Genomic DNA, 21,176 nt, shown 5'->3' with positions numbered 1-21,176 from the left:
TATAACAAATTCTCATCATCTATTTCGTATGAGTTGATATGAGTTTCTCAAGCCAGGAAAAATAGGAATTTGTAGCAATAGTTATCTATGGTGTATTTTGTTTGGTTTAGATTCAATGGGAGCAGAGGTGCTACACAAAACTTATTTTTTGTGTGTTATTTTGTTTTGGCACAGATGAAAATATTGTCTGGATATGGGACTGAAAGTGCATTGTAGTAGACTAATCACATTGTTCGCTTGTCATTTCTATTTTGTACTGGCCCATGTGTAATTTTAGTGTCAATATGAGGTGATAAATAGATATAGTCATTGAACATGTAACTGCACTTGAGACATTATCTACAGTTCACGTGATCGAAGGTGAGATTCAATCTTTTGATAAATTTGGAAGGGGAGTCTCAATATCACTTGAAATATGAAGGCAATCGTTGATCTAAGTCTGAGGGCATAGGTGCAAACAAAAATGCAAAGATCAGTCTATGGATTTTTTTCATGTGAAGTGAAGGCGAATCAAGTGAAAAATTGTGTTGATTCAGTGCAATGGTAGAATGACCATATTGTTTATAATTTGATTTTGTGCATTAATATCATATGAGTGGCTTTGCAATCTTCTCTAGTTTGCTAATGCTCTAATTTGGTGCATGGTCAAACAATTTCTACAATCGGTGATGAGTTTCTCTATCATAACAAAGGATCTAAGTCTATACATTGCATAAATTCTTAATCTAGTCGATGTTGGAATAATCCAAGAAAATCATACTAAGTCAAAGTGATTTTTTGTTGCATGGAATGAGTGCAATTAGTGTGCATAATTGGTTTATCATATTTTTCATTTTACTAGATTAAAGACACATCAAATCTAGCCAACTGGATCATGTCAATTCCATTACAGCCTCATCATCTAACACATGGTCACCATACAAACAATAATTGTCAAGTTGAATTCTTTATCATATTTAATTTATAAATTTCAAAGCCATGAATCTAAGGAGGAATGCATAGTGATGGTGTGACAATGATAAAGAAAACTGTGAAATTGGGTGATAGCCTGAGTATAATGAAAGATCCATACTTATGAGGGAAAAGAAGATTGTTCATATTCTAATTCAATCATTGCTAAATCCAAGGAGTGGTAATAAAGACAACACCAAGCCTTAGCAGAACCTTGAACAAGACAACATTTCCATTTTACAAAAGTATCTATTGTAGTTAGAAAATGTAGAAGAAAGGTTCAATTAAAGGAACACTAGAAATTTGCATGTTTTTACCCTTGGAACTGCTTGGCCTTATAGAAAAACTGTAGGGGAATATTAATCATGTAAAATGAAAATATAAACTTCTCAATGAAATCCGCACTATTATTCAGCTAAAAAAAAAACTCCATAGATGTTTGAATACCTTGGTATAGATCAGAGATATTTGTTTGTGCAAATGTATGATCTGCATATGTGATTGTCAATCTTGCAATTTTCTCTCTAAGCTTACGATGGTTGATTAAGGTTATAATTTTTCCTATTGACAAATGATCCATTTTGAATGATAGAGTTACTACTAGGGTTTATTAGTTTGATTTATATGTTGAGATAGAGGACAGAGATTGGTGTCGTTTCCATGATGACATATATATATGTATATATGTTGTTAGGGTTTTTTCAGTACAAAGCATTGTATGAGAAAGATTTTACTATGGTTGACTAAGCTTGGTTTGGTAAACAAATTGTATTGCTTACATGATGTTATTGGTACAATAATTTAATCTTAGACACCTATTGGGGATCTATCTCTATGATGTTAGGGTTTTCCATTGGATATACATGTTGAGTAGTAGTAGATCTATTTGTTGAGCAGATTGTGTTAAGTGCTATTGGGTTTTTTATCCTTTTAGTGAGCAGAGAAAGTTGGTATTCTTATTAATGACATTGTGCTCATATTGCAAATTGACAGAGTGAGTAGGTTGTTTTGATGTTGTTTATGTTGATATTGAGCAGAGGTGGATCTAGTCTAAAAATATATTAAATGTGGTCCACTGTGGTGAATTGAAGGCTAGAGCCTTCAGGGAAGGTGGTGATTTGTTTAGTAGGGCAGTAGGGTGATGCAAGATGGATATTGGAGTCTCCTTCAGGTTGGAGCCTAAGAACACTTCAAGGTGGTAGGGTGGTGCTAGGGCAAGTTGGAGCTTGCAGGGTGTTGGAGCATCATTTTAGTTGTAGCTAATAAAATGAGGGTGTCAGGGCATCCTTTAAATTAGAGTTGATAAAACTAGGGTGTCAGAGCATCCTTTCAATTGGAGTTGGTAAAAACAGGGTGTTAGAGCATCCTTTTAGTTGGAGCTAATAAACTAGGGGGTTGGAGCCTCCTTCCAGTTGTTGCCCTAGAATATCAAAAGTTGGAGATTCCCAATTTTTTTAAGAAAAAACATATAATTTTATTAAAAAATTAAATTAAATTTTACATGCACTTAACGCACTCATAGTAGCCTAGCTACCTATACTCAAACTATGTAAAAATTTCACAAAATAATAGAATTACATTTACCCAGATAAACTGGGTTTCTATTTTTTAATTTTCTATTTTTGTAGTTTTTATAATCCCTAGAATTTGGGTTGGAAATTATGATTTTTGTTTCTTCTCCCTTTGGTTTTGAGAGCACGTCTTTATCTGAATTAGAACCCTTAGATTCATGGTTTCACTTTGTTCCAACTGCTCCTTGATTATTGCGAATTTCCTAATGTTGTTTTCCTGGATCCTAGACCATTTTCTAAATATTGGGCTTGCTCATGGTGGATCTCAAGACTATTCTACTTATTTTCCCCTTCCTTCACTTGGCGACATTTTTTATTCTGTTCTTTTTCTTGTTGATTATTCTCATCCCTTTCTTCATATTTGTCTTCTGAAGAAAGTGGACCTTGATATATCCATCCCTTTGGCATTTGCAATCTTTTCTTTGTCATCTTCTTTCCTTGGGGGAATGTGTTTTGCAAATCTACTATCTGATGGCAGATTCGACATCTGAAAAACATATTTTCGAAATCTAACAACTGAGTGCACTTAAAATCTTGATGAACTAGGTGAATGCGATCCAGAAGACATTTACTAAGTTATATCTCAGCATATATCCTACCAAAAGTAAAGATACCTTTTTCTATTTTTTCGTGATCCATCTTCAGAAATTTCCCCAACTTGTTCCAAATACCCTCTAGAACTTGGTGGTGCCAAAAAGGAAGAGGGAGGTTTTGAAGTCTCACCCATACTGGCATCTTCAAAACCACCATTGTTGTAGCATCAAATGCTGGAAACCACGGGGTTAAAGAGACCCTTCCATCCCCACAAGCATGGTCCCTCATTTAAAATAAAATCTAGATCCTCTTGATTATCAAATTGAACCATAAAGAACTCCTTTGCACATAGGTAGGTAACACATTTGTTGGTCCAATTGGTGAAGACCCATTGATGTAGATCTTTGGCTTTGGGCTAGAAACCATTAAATCTGCAAATAAGGGGTCTAGTTTGAAAAAAGCAAATAGAACACTTACTTTCAGCACATTTTACTGACATACTTGGTTCTTTTTCTATCTATTCATCTTGATAAGGCCCTAGAATTGATAGATTTGGAGGTTTTCCAACTACTGTAATAGCTTTCCCTTTCATGACATCCTTAAAGGAGGTTGGACCCTTAGGGTTTCTGGTAGACAAGGTTGATCCAAATGGGTTACTCATTCTTAGAGCTCCACCCCACAACCTCAAATTTATGGTGATTGTGTCATTACGATCTATGATATAGTCCTTCAGCTTTATGGTATCTTGTAACGATTTGCCTTCATGAATCAAAAGTTGTAGATCTGTCAGTATATCCAATCTATATTGGACCTTGTTTTCTAGATCTATGACCAAATCAGAGGGTCAAACACTAAAGAGGAGTTAGTTCCCATTTAGGGTCACAAAGATTTGATGAGTCTCTTCGAAATCTAGTTTCGGTTTCTATAGAAGATGCTTCTGATCGGAGAGAGGGAGTGACCAGATCTGAAACCTGGGCTGAAAATGGATCATAAAATCACACCCTTCATCACAATCCAAATCTAGAGCCTCAAAATCATGGCTCTAGTCTGAATAAAAGGGGGGCATATCGTAGATCTAGGGTGAATCTACTTCAAGTTTCATCTTCCCTCTCCATGAACTAGTTGCATAAAAGTGTGATCTAGAAAATGAGTAAGAGCACGACGCCAGTCATATATGCCCATGGACCTGGATCATAGATTGAGTTATTCACTAGAGATTGGGAAAGAATTCAAACAGATGCCACCGGATCTATGTAGTCCAACTACGTAAGGAGTTCATAGTAGGCCCCTTTGTCATACTTCACTGGTGAGAAACACAACTCAATAGGAATTTCAAAAGAAATGTATCTTGCATATATTCCTCCACCATAAACCATCAAGATTTTCCAATTCTCTCCAACTACCTCGCCATCATAATCCAAATATCTTATCTGAAGCTCTATAAATGAGCATCTGCAAAAGCCCTTACCATTGACTTCCGAAAAGTTTCCTTCACTTGATGTTGGAGCTTCCTGTTGATGTAATCTTTAAGACATATTAAAAATTGTTTAGTGGCTTTTCTCCTGGAAAAGTTTTCACCTAAAAAACCCTTGTGTATTATCTATAATATTATGCATTATTGAATAGTGTTGTTAACTATTTAATATTTTCATAATATGATTAAAATTGTTAAAAAATGCTCAATACTAATTCACCCCACTAAATATTGGTGAATATTCCAATACACTTTTTATATAATATTATTAGTACATAGATATTATAGTTTTTTCTCATTTTCCTATTTTACTTTAACATTTCTAATTTTCATAACGTCTCCAACATGTGAGTGAGAAAAAACATTGGTGAATATTACAATACACATTTTATATAATATTATTAGTACATAGATATATATATATAATTATAGTTTTTTCTCATTTTCCTATTTTACTTTAACATTTCTAATTTTCATAACGTTTCCAACCTGTGAGTGAGCAAAGAATAATGATATTTAGGCCGATAGGCCTTCCTATGCATCAACAATTGCCAACACTTTTAACCTGAACCGTTTGATCAAGTTTGACAGTTTCAACCGTTGATTTGAATTTGACTTCTTTTTCCAAATATTTTTAGGCCGATAGGCCTTCCTATGCATCAACAATTGTCAACACTTTTAACCTGAACCGTTTGATCAAGTTTGACAGTTTCAACCGTTGATTTGAAGTTGACTGCTTTTTCCAAATATTTAGGCCGATAGGCCTTCCTATGCATCAACAATTGTCAACACTTTTAACCTGAACCGTTTGATCAAGTTTGACAGTGTCAACCGTTGATTTGAAGTTGACTGCTTTTTCCAAATATTTGAGTTGCCTTTTTTTCACCTCCAGTTCTGCTGTGCATTGAACCTGGCCCTTTGAGTTGCATTGCTGTTTTTTCCAATTCTTTTGTCACTCTCGCAGATATTTAGGCCGATAGGCCTTCCTATGCATCAACAATTGTCAACACTTTTAACCTGAACCGTTTGATCAAGTTTGACAGTTTCAACCGTTGATTTGAAGTTGACTGCTTTTTCCAAATATTTGAGTTGCCTTTTTCTCACCTCCAGTTCTGTTGTGCATTGAACCTGGCCCTTTGAGTTGCATTACTGTTTTTTCCAATTCTTTTGTCACTCTCGCAGATATGCATTACTGCTTTTTCCAATTCTTTTGTCACTCTCGAAGATATTTTCACTACCCTCCCCCACATAGACCACATCCACATTTCGATTTTGGGTTGGAAGCAGATTGAATTTTGCCATGGCGATCTTCTTACCATCCAAAGCTTCTAAGTTGTGTCTGAATCTGCTTCGCCCAGGTTGTTTGTTATAGAGAGCGCCCTGTAGTCTTGATGGCTTTGTATATGGTAATAATGATTCTAGCTTTTGGGGTTCATCTAGTTTTCACTGTCGAGAGTTTGGACATTACAAGCAAAATCCCTTGCAGGAATGTGGCTTAGAACATGGCTGGAGGCTTTTAAGCCATCGTGGGCTGACCACTGAAAAGGGTTTTGATGAGTATTCTGACTAACAGTTGGAGGATGATGCTAAAAGACGGGTTTGTTTCTGAACAAAAACAATAATGGAAGTCATGTCTTATGCATGTTAGGAAGTGAAGTCAGGAATCAGTATACAGTTGCTATATAGTATCAAAATCTAGCGGTCTTAGATTTGGTCAATGGGATCTGTATCAGCACAAAACAATAGAGTAGCTGTATCATTGCTATTGCAAGGTTCTTGGATGAATTTGGTTTTGTTTGTTTATGTTTATGGTTTAGCGCCCTTCGAGACCTACGCGGTCTCTAGGACCTCTTCTGAGAATAAAAATGGGAAAATTGGAATTGAGTTTAATTATAAGATACCAGAAATTTTATCAAGAATGTTGCCTTTTTAAAATAGATCTAATGTTAGATCAGTGTGTTAGATCAGTGTTTAAAATAGATCTAATGTTAGATCCGTGTTTAAAATAAATCAATGCTGGTAGGTAATGATATGCTTCTAAGTCGTGATACATCTCACATCTGAGATATGCTGCTCATCATTGAACAAAAGTATTTTATAAAAAAAAATTCTTTTGTAGTCATCTCCAATGGGTTCCTTGGCCGGAGAGCCTAGGAGGAGGTGTTTTCTGTTTGAGATGACTTGAGGTATACAATTTGTACAGGTTCGTTCTTCTCCATGGGTTTTAGGAGACAATTTCCAAATAGGGTCATGATTTCAACAGCCATGAAGTCTTTTCATTAGGATAAATGACACAGCCCCTATAACAGAGTTTAATGCAAAGCCCTAGAAGTGCACAGCCAAATTTTCTGTTAAGGAGCTTTTAAGAATCATAAGCACTAGCAAATTATATTTTCCCCATTTAGCTGTGAAAGTATTCATTTAAATTTTATTTGTATTCTTTATCGTCCTCCTTGTTATTGAGTAGTGTCCATTTCGAGGCTTGTAGAGAGTTTGGACTGAATTAGTTTCATTGCTTATCAATGATAATCAATTGATCAAATTTCTGGCAAGTCCTTGTTATTGAGTTGTGTCCATTTGGAGGTTTGTCGAGAGTTTGGACTGAATTAGTTTCATTGCTTATCAATGACCATCAGTTGATCAAAATTCTGGCCACTAGTGGTGATACTCGTCAAAATTGGACTGGTTATAACCAATTTAGTGAAACTTACCCTCTATCTGGTTTGAGAGGTTAAGTTCGCGGTGATTCCCTTTCCAGGCATTTCAAGAGCTATTGAGATATTCCAAATTGCATATAGGGGTAACCTTTAAAATACAGGCCTGCATATATTTGACATCTGAAACCTGAATCTGTGTCAAGATTATTTAATTTTCATTTATAGACTACCATTTATAATTTGAGATCTTCATGATGGCTGTTGAATCTCATTCAAATTGAAGCTTGGTTGTACATGACCTTATTTAGAATCAGCGCTTCTGTTATCTATTGCAATGTGAGCCTGAGCATATTTTCGTTTGGAAGTAGTTCGGTAAAAAAGCTCTTCCATGTGATGCCCCTGCTGCAGTTTGACTGAGACTTCAAAAATGCATTTCGAAAGCTCAATATACAACCAATTTATTCAAAATTAGTTATTAATTCAACATAGTTAAGACCTGCTTGAAAACTAGGAAGAATCAAAGCCATGTAGAGTAGAGATTGTTATTGTGAACTGCAGATTTAAATGCTAGAAAATGAATGATTACTCTTACAATTCTGATTTTAAATTCTATTTTTGAATTGACAGTTTCTGGATGTTCCAGGCGGGAAAGTTGAGCTCACTTATGAAATGAACTTCATATCCGAGTCTTCGAATAAACGTGTACCTTGCTACAGGGTTCTGAATGAGGTTGGGTGTCAGATTTCCACTGATGCAAGGGCTAACCAGCCTGCCATACGGCATTAAATGCCCGGGTACATGCATGCTCTATAACAAAATAGCACACCGCCCTTATTTTTAATTTATGTAGCCACCGCGTGCGCGTTATATTTTGTTATAGAGCATGCATGTACCCGGGCATTTAATGCCCTATGGCAGGCTGGTTAGCCCTTGCCTCCACTGATGGCTTCAGTCAGGTGATCTATGTACTTATTAATATTTGATGAGTTCCCTTGCTGTGACGTGGACTTCTCTGATGTATATTTAATCACGAGTTTATCTGTGACATCAATATCCATAATTTTGATCTCTGACAGATTAGCAAATAGTTGCCATTGAAAATGTATGAGAGTATGGTAACTCTTCAAGTTGTGGACACCATATTTTATGAAGCACAGAGGCAAGGCAGAATTTCTTTCTATCTTACGTGTAATGGAGAAGAGGCCATCAATATTTCATCAGCAGCAGCTTTGACTATTGATGATGTGGTCTTTGCCCAGGTATATAGTTTGATCAAGATGTGTTAGTTTAGAAATTTAAAATGAAAGTGTTTTCGAAAAATTATCTTAATCAGCTTGTTTAGTGCTAAAGACCTTGGCTGAGAATGGAATTTTAACTTGTTTGGCTGTTCTGAAGCAAGAGCTAGTCTCCCAAATTCATATACACCATGGTTTTGCAACCTTTCCATATAGATAATATCACTTTTAAAAGCATCCCAGCATCCCACCAGGGTTATGAATTGTTTCATTAATAAGCACCTCAGGTCTTTATTATTATTCTAGAAGCCTTTTATAGATGGTTGAATGTATTGCCAAAATACTTAAGCACTACAGTAAGCTTAACCGAAAGGGCTTATGTTATTAATGTGTGCAGTATCGAGAACCAGGGTCCTTATTTGGCGTGGTTTCACAATGCAAGAATTTGCAAACCAGTGCTTTGGGAACTGTGCTGATTATGGCAAGGGGCGCCAGATGCCTATCCATTATGGATTTAATGCATTGAATTACTTCACAATATCATCGCCTATAGCGTAAGGGTCTCCTTCACTTGAATGGTAGTTATCTTTATAAATTTAGATATCAGGTACATTATGTATTAGTTTTATTTTGTAAACAATCTTTTGGGCTGATTGGGAGTTCTTACTGCATTCCATGTATCATGTGTATTTTCCAGGACACAACTTCCTCATTCAGTAGGTGCAACGTATTCCCTAAAAATGGACAAGAAGCAAGCTTGTACAGTAACTTTTTTTGGTGATGGTGGCACGAGTGAGGTCAGTCTCCGCTCTCAACCATCACATTTTTTACTGACCCAGTTATCCTTCCAAAGAAAGATGTTATCTTAATCTGTGCTCCTAATGTCAGTTCAAAATCTCTATTGCTTTTAACTGATGCATTTCTCCTTTTTGCCTCAGGGAGATTGTCATGCTGCCTTAAACTTTGCAGCAGTTCTAGAAGTTCCAGTTGTATTTATTTGCTGAAACAATGGATGGGCAATCAGTACCCCATCGTCAGAACGGTTCAAAAGTACTCTGCATATTTAATAAGTTTGTATGCCTATTTGTTACTAAAAATGACTCTTCTGGAAGGGCACTCTAATTTGATTGTCTATTTGTTCCCTATCTTTTGGCAAATTCGAGGTGATTGTGTAGTTGTTAGAGGGCAAGGTTATGGGATAAGAAGCATTCGTGTCGACGGGAATGATGCACTTGCTATGTACTTTGCAGTTAGCAAGGCATGATAGATGGCAATTGATGAGTTTAAACCAATCTTGATAGAGGTATACTTTCAGTGTTTTTCACATAGTTCAGATTCCATTATTTCTTTAAGAAAACTTTACAAGAAACCAAAGGGATGCTTCCCCACATTAGTGAATAATATCCTTAATAAAACTATTAGTATAAACTAATACATGTAACCCAGTGGGATTCAAACTAGGGACCCTGCTGATTTTTAATCAGCAAAATGCCCAACAATATTCATGACAACCCATTGAGTTAACTCCTTACACTTCACATGCTGTTTTATTGTATTCACTTTGTTAAAGTCCAACCATTTCTTGAATCCTAATACTTTGTTGGGACAAATAGTAACAGAAGAGTTGTGATCTTTTATGGATTTTAATTTATGGTTTTAATGTTTCATCTTCACTTTCGGTACATGAACAACATATTTGTCCAAACGAATCTGGATTTGTATTTATGTTTTTTCTTGGATGTTGACAAATCACTAATACTTGGCTGTTTGTAAGGGGATCTAGCAATGCTTGTAATGTATATCTTTATATAGTACATTTATGATGAAGATGAAGATGGTCCATTCTGATTATTATATTGGCAGGCACTTACATACCGAGTAGGTCACCATTCAACATCAGATGACTCAACGAAATATCAAAGAATAGATGAAATTGAACATTGGAGGTTGAAGCATGACCCTGTGTCAAGGTTTAGAAATTGGCTGACTCAAAATAACTGGTGGACTGAGAAGGCTGAATCGAACCTTCGGACTGAAATACGAAACGAGATATACTTGAAATCCAAAGCCTCGTTTTGCACAGAAAAGTGTTTTATGGCATTCACTATCACAGCTTTGATTTAGATTATGTCATTTGTAAACAACTTTGAGCTGTTGATAATCCACATGAACCATGTTCGGGAAATTAACTTTCCTTTTGGTCTGTATAGATTTCACAGGCAATACAAATTGCTGAACGCATGGAAAAACCAAGCATTGAAAATCTCTTCTTACCCTGTTCCGTTCGATCAGGTGAGACACTTTCAACTGTTGATTTGAAGTGTGACTGCTTTTTCCAAATATCGGTTGAGTTGCCTTTTTTTCATGGCAAGATATTTTTACTGTTTTTTCCCATTCTTTTATGTCATTCTTGAAGATATTTTTACTGCTTTTTCCCATTCTTTTATGTCACTCTTGGCCTCAGAGTTAATTGTTTCTTTGGTCTGCCAATTATTGTTGCTGTTCTTCTTCCCTGGCTTTTGGCAAGCACTGTTCTTCTTCCCTGGCTTTTGGCAAGCACTGATTAGTATTAAATTATATACCCCATACACCAATTAAAACTACTTGTGGCCAACTCTTTAGCTTTCCTCATTCCAACGGGGAAAGCTGCAAAAGAAGGAACGAAATGCTTTAATGCCGGCTGCCAGTGGTGGAATGTGCCACAAAGAAGTGTTGTATTTTTGTTTTTGTTGTTGCAGACCACATCTTTAGCCCTTAAAGTTCAGCAGAGGTGCGTGTTGCGAGTATTTTAGTGACCGTCAGATACTGTTGGCAATTTACAGAATTTTATCTGATTTTGAAAGGCTGTTTGTGTGAAACACATGCGGATCTTCCAGAGGCGTTGATTTGGCCTAAGAAAAAAGATTATTTACGGTATGTGATGTCTTTCTGATTACGAATGCACGCAGGCAAGCTAAATTCAATGCATCTGGACTTTGCATTATTTTATAAGAATTTTAAAGCATCTTCTTGCAATTTTGGAAGGATCAGCAGATTTAATCATTTAATTTTCCTGTTTAAAAGTTTGAAAGATTTCAAGATGAGAGGGGACAGGTAAATTAAAGTTCTAAAAGTTTCCTATAGTTAACTTTAGTTGACTTTGGCATAAGCTTGATCAGGGTATTAGATCTGTGTTACCTCTGTAATTTCCTGCCCGGATTTTTCCAGGGAGAGTATCTAGTGCATCTTGAAGTAATTTTGACTCCTACATATAATAGGAGATTCCCAGGAGGCCGCCCAGTTCGTTCGATCAGCCCAGTCAATGGTCGTCATGGGCTTACTGATCCCACATAAACTTTGGGACACTGTGATTTAACAATTTAATCACTTATGGACACTGATGGCTCATAAACAATCTGTTTGGTAATTTTCTGTTTCCTTAATTTGTTTGTTTTTTGTAATTCATTCTTGAGATATATGGGGCGATCTGAAAAAAAAATGGTTTTTCTCTTTATAGAGCAGGTTAAACAGGGATATCTTTGACTCTGGTAGCTTATTAGTTCTCTTTTTCTCTTAGGCAGTCTAATGTAAAGCTGTATCAGGCAGTCTCATTGAAAGCTAAGATGGGTCTGGGTGGTGGAGCGCTCCATCAATGTGCCATGTTGCAATTTCATCAATGTGTTGTGCTGTGTTGTATTTTTTAATGTGTTTTGGAGGAGGATATAAACAATAGCAAAGCAAGTTTTATTACTAATTTTGGTTTCTGGTGTTTGAAATCGATTTGCAAATTTGTCTATGGTGTTTGAAATAGATTTGCAGTATTCCCACCCATGTATTGTTATATTTGCTTTGACATTCAATGTGTTCCTTGTAATATAGATATAAATAAAACATCTAAAGAAAAGTAATTGCACAATGATCCAGTCCAAGAAAAGAAGGTTTTCCACAGACCAATTGACTCTTCTAGAAAAATTCAACAATTCCAATTTAATGATCCTATCGGCCTCTCTTTGTACCTTTTGGGACAATTGCTAGTAATAATAACAATGACTTCCATCATGTTCCACTATAATTAGTCAGAAATCGGTATATAAATTTAAATGTTAAATATTTATGAATACTACATAACTCTTCTCTTATTACTTCAAGAATGAGATGATAGAACTGCAACTACCCATCGAGATATTGTATATGGGACTAAAGGTTACTTATTGATACCACATGACTCCTCTTTAAAGGCCTCTCTAATGAGATGATGTACTAGGTATTTCATAGAAACTAATTATTGGTTGCCTCAACGATGATATAAGATAATCTTCGGCAAAATCACATAGCGAATCTTTTGTCGACGCATTTCGAACCAACTAGTGTGGTTCATCGTCAGGACAAGTTGAAGAACCAATCTAGCTTAGCGTGAATAAATAGAGTGTGCAGAGATCCCAACGGCTAATATTCTTTTTAATAAATAGTGGTTTAACCTGTAGATTTAAAGATACCAGAATAGTAGTTTAGTAATTAACTCATCAATTTGGATTATGATTCTAGGAATTATAGTTGAACAAACTGTTTAGATCTATCAAGATGATTTAGATTATGTAATAAACTTTTAATCTATTGACCAATCTATTTAAATAATAAATATGATATAGACCTAACGTATATTAGATAATAATGACACTATTAACCTTAATAAATTTGGAATAAAAATATTTTTAATGTTTTAGGTACCAGTAAAATTAGTTTTAATAATAAACTATCGACCTTAAATTATTAGTAATAATAGTCCACCTTAGAATAACTATTATTAGGTAATTATGATTTTCCATAATATTAGTTATATTTTTCACCTAATATAGCTAATTCTCTAATAATAATAATAGAAGATTTAGATTATTATTTAGTTATTTAGCTGATTGACTTAATGACCAATCTAATTAAAATATTAAATTTGGTATAGATCTAACTTACCAGAGACCTTGAATTAATTATCACACAACTATCTAGTAGAAAAATAGGGTTTGGTACCTTTACATTGGAATAATATTTAAATATGATATATTAAGGGATATAATAACCATCTTAATTAAAATAGGTACATAATAAGAATAATACACCTAATTTTTTTAAATTTACCAGTAGATTTACCTAATTATTTTAAAATTTACCTATATTTAGCTTTTTAGAGAAATATTAATTGAATAATAATTTTTTAGTAGTTTGACCAGGGTCTCTTGGTCAAATTAGCCGTTAGAAATGTAGCCGTTGGGATCTCTGCACACTCTATTTATTCACGCTAAGCTAGATTGGTTCTTCAACTTGTCCTGACGATGAACCACACTAGTTGGTTCGAAACGCGTCGACAAAAGATTCGCTATGTGATTTTGCCGAAGATTATCTTACAATATTATGGATCACAGAAGTCTAAATTCCTCGATGATATAAGATATAAGGTATCCAATATAAACCTAAATACTATCGTGGGATGAAATTACGATATTTTAATTTTTATTATTATTATTATTATTATTATTATTATTATTTTAAATAAAGTTGTAAATTTTTTAATATAATTATTGATAATTATTAAATAAATGGTAGAGATTTATTTTTTATGGAATATTTTAGATTTATTTTTTATAGTAGTTATATATTAAAGATTGGAATTTATCTAAAAAACAGTTATGCTTTTTTTTTTTTTAAATTAAGTTGATTAATTTAAAAAAAATGTCATATGAAATGAGTTATGTATTTTTGGGCATGTGGTATGGATAAGTTATATATTCACTCATTTTATAATAACCAATATAGATCTATATTAATTATGGATCTATCAAGTGTCGAGAGAAATCAAATTTCTTTTTGAGTGAAAAACTTAAACACCTCAAGAGACTTGATTCCTCTAGACTCGACTTTGGATAAATCTGGAGTTAAGAATAACACATGATAAAATATTTTCACTATAAGAAATTTTTCATTTTCATTATTGTTTTCACTTGTTTTACATAATATATAGAGAGTTGGCATTGAATTATTCTATTTATGATTTACATTCTCCATATTAAAATATTAATACATACCTCTTCATATTCAAGCGTAGAAAACATATATCTATCTCATATAATCTTTCTCAATGCACGCACAATGGATTATTTTTGTTACTAGCCCACATTAAATTTCATGCATATTGACATATTTAATTTACAACCCACATTAAGCCTTTCTTTATTTAATCTATTTGAAATGTTAAAAATGGAATAAATTACACATCTCCCTTATAATGGAAAATGAAAATATTAGACATTTGGTAATTTGAATTACTTTATTTTTATCTATATGTTGAAATAAAATTATGTTATTTAATATGGACATTGAAAGATTTTATTTGTTACTGACATTAAAGTTTGTTTGTTTGTTTGTTTGTTTGTTTTTTTATTAGAATATTTAAGTTTTAAATATTACATGTAACCTCAATATATTATTCTTACATGTTATTTGTCAAACTTTATATTAAGTAGTGAAGAAATTACATATCTCCGTCATTTTAAAATGTCAATTATTTTTTTTACTTTCAATTACTTTATTTCTTTTTATAAAGTTGATGTAAAATTAACGTGGAAATTGAGATATTTTATTTATGGCTGACATTGTTTTTTTATTACTATTTTTTATCTTGTTAATGTAAGTATTATTTTATTATTTCTAAATGTAGCATTACGTGACACCATCTCTCTCATACTGGGTTTAGAGTGCCTCTCGGTTGAACAAAGCCTAAGACTATTTATAGGTTAAGAATCTTCAAGGTAAAGTGGGGATGAATCTACATAGTTAAGAATCTTTTTAGGTGTTTTTTTTAATATATATATATGTTTAACTCAAATTTAAAACAAGTCTAATATGCAATCTTGTTTCTTAGTACATGTCTTTTATGCAAAAAGTAATTGACTATTGATGGCTGAAGTTATATATATACTTAATAAATTAGTATTTAAAATACTTTTGAAAAATTTATTAACTCCAAATTAATAGAGCAATGAATGGATTTTATTAAAATTATAGAAATATAGAAAGCTTATAGTTATTAACATTTTATTATATGAGAGTTTTAATATATTTTGAGATTCTTTTGCAACTAGTAGACATATGGTGAAAATAAATGTAATTAGGAATTCCTTTACAACTTCTTAATTCAATGGTGAGAGTAAATACCATTATTATAATATGCTATAAGAAGAACGTGAATCATTACAGTTATTATAATATGGCAAAGAAAAATATTAAGAGCATGCAAAAAATATTTAAGCAAATAAGTAATATGGCAATCATTTTTATTCAAAAATATTGATTGAGTGAAAGAGCCACGATTGTTTGGTTAATATTGGTGGTTTGGAATCTCTACTATTGATTGTCCATGGTATTACATAATAAATATATTTTTAACTTGGGATTCTACATTGTGTGCTACAAGAAATAATGTTGGTTGTAATGAAATGGCATGATGAGAGCACATAGTGCGAGTAGGTGTGAGGAATGATGTGACAACAATAACCAAATAAAATTACTTTGCAAATAGAATTTGCAAAATACAAGTTAATAGGCACTTGTGTGAAAGTAGTTAGCACTCATAAAATCTTCACATAGACTTAGGTGATAGGGAGAAAAACATATAAGTTTTTAATAATTAAGTTTAAAAACAAAATTGTTAAATAAATTTGACTTTGTCAAAAAATTAATATTATTAATCCATAATTTTAAGTCCTTTCATTTTAAATTTTTTTATATTACTTTCTCTTGATTTCTTATGTATATTGACTCATAGTTGCATACATAAAACATATAAATGTTGAGATTTTGGTGGAAGAGACAAGTACTCCCCAATTCTCTTTGATCTTCTCCTTCTCAACGTGGTAGTTTACATTGTATAACACTAAATCCATCTTTGGCGCCCTCTAATAAAACTTTAGCCGTTGTTGCTAAGATAATGGCACTTGGATGATGATAAAATAAATAAAAATATTCTCTATCCTTTTTCCTTTTTTAGTGTTTCACTTTTCCGGGAAACAAAATTATATATTTCATACTAAGTCATTGGAATGACTCAGTCCATACTAAGTTGTTGCTAAGAGAATGGCACTTGGATAATGATTATATATATATTTTTGTAGCGTTTTACTTCTCCAAAACGAAATTATATATTTCATACTAAGTCATTGGAGTCCCTACTATGGTTGTTGGTTGACCTTTCATAAAAATATTCCGGGAAAATATTTCCTTGTAAAAAAATTAATGTACATAACGTACATATGTCACGAGTTAAAATAAAATCACGTCTCCCTCAGGATACCACATTCAAATAATATCAATTCTACCCTTGAGTTAGCGGTTGATACTCTCCCTCGAGAGTTGAGACGACCCTCAATCCAGATATGAAGGGATCCCATAAAGCTTTCTTGGATTAAAAAAATAGATAAATATATATGTCTATGGAGAGGGGTTTGTGTACATGGGCATTACTCTCATATCTCACATTTATTTTCACTGTAATACAAAATCAAGATCAGGTTTGACCGAGGACATTAGGTTGGGTTCAAATGGGGTTGGGGTTTATGGTATAAATTAATTAATGTAATTTTAATATGCATAATATAATGTTATGGGGATAGAAATTAGGTTGGGTTCAAATGGGGTTGGTGTTGGGGTTGGGGCGGGGGTTGGGGTTAAATGGGGTAGGGGTTTATAGAATAAATTAATTAATGTAATTTTAATATGCATGATACAATGTTATGTGGATGGATGTTTAGGTTAAATTATGTATATAGTTATCTATATGGTATTTTTAGATTAAAAAATGGTGAGTAATAATTTATTTGGCATTTTATTGTGCAAAGTTATGACACTTGGTGAATAATTTTTTATTTATTTATCTTTTAATATAATTTTATATTTCATAATCCAATTTAAAACCACATAAAAATAGCAAAGCATTCTATTGTGCAAAGTTATGACACTTGGTGAATAAAATTCTTTTTTACTTATTTTTTAATATAATTTTATATTTCATAATCCAATTTAAAACCATATAAAAATAGCAATTAACAAATTAGGAAAAAACAATTAACATTTTCAAAAATAAAAATAAAAAATATTTTTTCAAAATATTTAGTGTAATATTTAGTTTTTTCATAATTTTGATAAACTTCATAGAATCTATTTAAAATTTTCAAAACTAATTGAAAGCCAAAGTTTTTTTTTTACCAAAATTAAAACAATATTATCTCCCTTTAGTAAGTATAATAATATGATAATTTAGTTATTTTTTATTTTTTTAATTTTGTCAATGAACAAAATTACCAATTTAACTAGAACTATACCAAGTTCTCATTTTTTTTCGAAGTTGCAAAAAATCATGATTTTCATGCTAATTTTGAGAAGCATTGATGTAACATAATCCTTTTTTTTTAGCATATTAAGTATGGACATTTTAAAATGTTAGTGATTTTCATGGCGATTTTGAAAAGTGTTGATGTAACATATTTTTAACGCGTTAAATTTTCTTATGTATTAGATATGGATATTTTTAAATGTTAGTGATTTTCATGCCGATTTTGAAAAGTGTTGATGTAGCATATTTTTGTCAATGTAAATTTCCTTATGTCATATGTATGCACATTTTTACCCAGTACCATATCTAGCATGTAGGTACTAGTAAACCTCTAGGAGTATATGGTCTGTCCTCCTCCTCGTAATTGAGGGGATTTGAACATTGGATCTTTTAGTTTTCATAGCTTTCACATTACTTCAATCACCAATTGAGTTGCCCACTCGAAAATAAAATAAATATATTAAAGCTACGATTTGTATATATTTATGTATGGTTAATTCATGCTTTAATACACACAAAAATAATTGTCACTAAAAATAATAATTTTAAATAGTGGACAAAAAAATACACATTTTGCATATAAATATAATTAAAAAGAATACTCATTTCCTACTTTTTCACTAAACATGATATATCAAAGAGAAGATTTTTATGGAAAAAATTAAACAAAAAAGGTTGAAAAATAACAAATTTTATGATTTTTTATTTTATTTTATGCCCAAAAATAATAATCTATGATTTTTTTTCCCAAAAATAATAATTTGGATAAAATTTTAAGTAAAAATAGAAAAATAAATTAAAAAATTAAAATAACTTTACCAAAATAAAAAAGTCAAAATAGTAGAATAAAAATAATTTGTTTAAAACAATAAAACAATCCAAAAAATAATTTAAAAGAAAAATTTTAAAATATTAAAAAAAACCAAAAAAATTAACAAACAAAAATAAATAAATCGTTGAAATATTATAAATTAATTAAAATCAATATTCATCTAAAAAATAGAACAAAAGCCCCAAGGGTTAGCTCAATTGGTCAAGTCGGGGCCTTGCCAGATGGGAGGTCACAGGATCAATTCCTGAAAGCTCTTGGGGTCAGGTCTTGCAGTAGGTTGAGGGGTGTCAGCCCAGATTTTTCTAGTGGACGTAGCGCCACTCGTTAACCGAAGGTGTCCGTGAACCACGCGCGCAAAAAAAATAGAACAAGAAAATTAAAATATATACTTAAAAAACATAATGTTTTAGACATCAGGAAAAACTAAAAAAAAAAAAAAAAAACAAAAAACAAAAGCAAAATTAGGAAAAGCAAATTTGTAAAAATTATAATAAAAATAAAATTAATATTATACGAATATATATATATATATATATATATATATATATATATATATATATATAGATATAGATATAGATATAGATATAGATATAAAATAATAATAAATAACATATTAAAATATAAATTAAAAAAATTAATAAAATATAAAAATGATTTAAAATAAAATAAAATGACTAAAAAAATATTTAAGAAAAAAAATTAAAAGATGCCAATTAAAAGAAAAATATCAAAAAAACATATATATATATATATATATATATATAAACAACTTGAGGGGGACTCGCTTAGAGTACAACGCTAAATGATTGTCAGCGTGGTGGCAAGAGTGCCATTACCTCTCTTGCTACCATTTTGGTGATCCTTTGGTGCCACAAAAGGGTCAACGAGTCAATTTCGAAAATCGACATGTCGCTCATGCCACCAAGCTGGCAGCCCTTTGACATCGTGACCAAGGCGATAGGTCAATTCTAATAATCGACCCCCTTCTAAAGCACTCATGTTGCTCCTGCCACCATCAATGGGGCCTTTGGCATCGCAGCCAAGGCAGTGGGTTGATTCCTAGAATCAAACCCACCTAAAGCATTATGTCATCATTGCTCCTATCGCTTGTGGTCCTATAGTGTTGCGGCTAGGGTCAATCTACCGAAAGTTGTTTTTATATTTTATATTATTTTTATCTTTTTATTTATTTATTTATTTTTATGTTATTTATTGATTTATTTTTTAAAGTTTTTTAAAAAAATTTAATGTTTTTTTATAACATTTTAAGTTTTTTTTTTTTCATAGATTTTTCTTTATTTACTTTTTAAAATCATCTTATATTTTTTTTATTTATATTTTTATAATTTCTAATGGTTTATTGTTTTTAAAAATTTGTGGAATGCATATATTTTTTATTTTTTATTTGTTTCATGTTTTTTTAAGGTTTTTTTTTTCCCTTAATTTTTTGTGTTTCAACTTTCCTATTTCATGGGTTATTTTAGGTTATTTTTATAGAAAAAATATGCTTAATTTTCTTTTTTGGATTTTTTTTTGGTGATTTTAAATTTTATTTTATTGTTTTTTTAATGTTTTAATTTAATTTAATTTATTTTATTTTATTTTATTTTTCTTTTTTCGTGAAGGCTTTTGTGAGTATAGCAATTTTGGTCCTGGCATTTTCAGATCTATTACAATAAAAACTTTTAGTTGATGTTTCGAGCCAACAAATATGGTTTTGTTTTGTTTTGTTATTTAATTTTTATTTATTTATCTATTTTTTTTACCCTTTTTGTTGCAGTGTTTGTGTCGTTGTTTGACTAGAAACCCGACCTCGTTGTGTCAATTAAATAGTTGTTTTTTAAATTTTTGTTACAATGGATCAAATCTACGTCTACTATGTGTCAATTTGATGGTTGATTTTAGAATTTTCATTGTGATGGGTAAAGTCTACCTCCACTGTGTCAATTTGATAGTTGATTTTTAAGTTTTAGTTGTAATGTGTAAGTTGCCTTAGGCTAAGATTTTAAAAGAGCTATATTTTTAACATTTGGTATAATGACTTTTTGATTTAGGTTTTCATTTTTAAGTGTTTTTTAGTTATGATATTTCGTCTCTAAAAATGTTGAAATTTAAGGTATTTTATAGTCATGATTTTTGGATTTAAGGGTCCTATAATAATAGGATTCATAATTTTGAATTGGCTATAGTTAGTCTTGTAATATTGTACATACTTTTTCTTTCTGCAAAATGTTTTCCATATTAAAAACTAAAAAATGTAAAGAGGGTATGTCTTAAAAGAAATATCAAAGGACAAAAAGAATAATAAAAGTGAAAAAAAAGTGAAAAATTATGAACCTCAAACAAAAACAGATCATGAAAGTGTGGAAATTCAAGTGCCACTACTTTTTACTTCACTGTGCAAAATAATGGTTGTGTGCAGCTTGTCATAAATGCCACAACCCATGATAGTCAAATAGCTTAACCTTGACTAGTTCATGCTTTAAATTTCATGTTTATAGATAGAGAATAAAGATCTAGCCAAACTGTTTAATCTTGGTAGATCAGTAGTTAGGTAGAGAAAT

At 31.8% G+C, this 21,176-nt stretch overlaps 1 pseudogene; it reads left to right on the top strand.

Annotated features, from left to right (window-relative positions):
- The first annotated feature begins 7,481 nt into the window (after positions 1-7,481).
- Positions 7,482-10,912, top strand: LOC149237822 (2-oxoisovalerate dehydrogenase subunit alpha 1, mitochondrial-like; annotated as a pseudogene).
- The last annotated feature ends 10,264 nt before the right edge of the window (positions 10,913-21,176 follow it).

The sequence above is a fragment of the Pinus tabuliformis genome, chromosome 8, assembly GCF_031772625.1.
Source record: "Pinus tabuliformis cultivar Carrire ecotype Pingquan chromosome 8, CPIR1, whole genome shotgun sequence".
NCBI lineage: Eukaryota > Viridiplantae > Streptophyta > Pinopsida > Pinales > Pinaceae > Pinus > Pinus tabuliformis.
This window is presented reverse-complemented; position numbering and strand designations above follow the sequence as displayed.